The 1,531-nt window shown below is 36.4% G+C and overlaps 1 long non-coding RNA gene across 1 annotated transcript; it reads left to right on the top strand.

Moving 5' to 3' along the window:
- Window positions 1-1,104: 1,104 nt before the first annotated feature.
- On the top strand, window positions 1,105-1,525 carry LOC139025871 (uncharacterized). The gene is made up of 3 exons (XR_011477545.1): window positions 1,105-1,150; window positions 1,231-1,338; window positions 1,461-1,525. It is a non-coding gene; the product is annotated as an uncharacterized lncRNA (long non-coding RNA).
- Window positions 1,526-1,531: the final 6 nt, after the last annotated feature.

Genomic DNA, 1,531 nt, shown 5'->3' with positions numbered 1-1,531 from the left:
GTAGTCTTAGCGGCTACGGTGTTCAACAATCTAGTGTTTCCTTTAGAGACAACATTACAGATCCCCATATCAGACCATTATAGTAGTAGACTACATTACAGATCCCCATATCAGGCCATTATAGTAGTAGACTAATAAACACAGTAACATTACAGATCCCATATCAGACCATTATAGTAGTAGACTACATTACAGATCCCCATATCAGGCCATTATAGTAGTAGACTACATTACAGATCCCCATATCAGGCCATTATAGTAGTAGACTAATAAACACAGTAACATTACAGATCCCCATATCAGACCATTATAGTAGTAGACAACGTTACAGATCCCCATATCAGACCATTATAGTAGTAGACTAATAAACACAGTAACATTACAGATCCCATATCAGACCATTATAGTAGTAGACTAATAAACACAGTAACATTACAGATCCCCATATCAGCATTATAGTAGTAGACTACATTACAGACCCCATATCAGACCATTATAGTAGTAGACTAATAAACACAGTAACATTACAGACTCCCATATCAGCCATTATAGTAGTATACTACATTACAGATCCCCATATCAGACCATTATAGTAGTAGACTAATAAACACAGTAACATTACAGATCCCCATATCAGGCCATTATAGTAGTAGACTACATTACAGATCCCCATATCAGACCATTATAGTAGTAGACTAATAAACACAGTAACATTACAGATCCCCATATCAGGCCATTATAGTAGTAGACTACATTACAGATCCCCATATCAGGCCATATAGTAGTAGACCACATTACAGATCCCCATATCAGGCCATTAAGTAGTAGACTAATAAACACAGTAACATTACAGACCCATACCAGACCATTATAGTAGTAGACTACATTACAGATCCCCATATCAGGCCATTATAGGTAGTAGACTACATTACAGATCCCCATATCAGGCCATTATAGTAGTAGACTAATAACACAGTAACATTACAGATCCCCATATCAGGCCATTATAGTAGTAGACTACATTACAGATCCCATATCAGGCCATTATAGTAGTAGACTACATTACAGATCCCCATATCAGACCATTATAGTAGTAGACTACATTACAGATCCCATATCAGGCCATTATAGTAGTAGACTAATAAACACAGTAACATTACAGATCCCATATCAGCCATTATAGTAGTAGACTACATTACAGATCCCCATATCAGACCATTATAGTAGTAGACTACATTACAGATCCCCATATCAGACCATTATAGTAGTAGACTAATAAACACAGTAACATTACAGATCCCCATATCAGGCCATTATAGTAGTAGACTAATAAACACAGTAACATTACAGATCCCCATATCAGACCATTATAGTAGTAGACTACGTTACAGATCCCCATATCAGGCCATTATAGTAGTAGACTACATTACAGATCCCATATCAGGCCATTATAGTAGTAGACTACATTACAGATCCCCATATCAGACCATTATAGTAGTAGACTAATAAACACAGTAACATTACAATCCCC

This window comes from Salvelinus sp. IW2-2015, unplaced genomic scaffold (genome assembly GCF_002910315.2).
Source record: "Salvelinus sp. IW2-2015 unplaced genomic scaffold, ASM291031v2 Un_scaffold3453, whole genome shotgun sequence".
In the NCBI taxonomy this organism is placed as follows: domain Eukaryota; kingdom Metazoa; phylum Chordata; class Actinopteri; order Salmoniformes; family Salmonidae; genus Salvelinus; species Salvelinus sp. IW2-2015.
The sequence above is the reverse complement of the archived record's forward strand: the minus strand, read 5'-3'. Positions and strand labels throughout refer to the sequence as shown.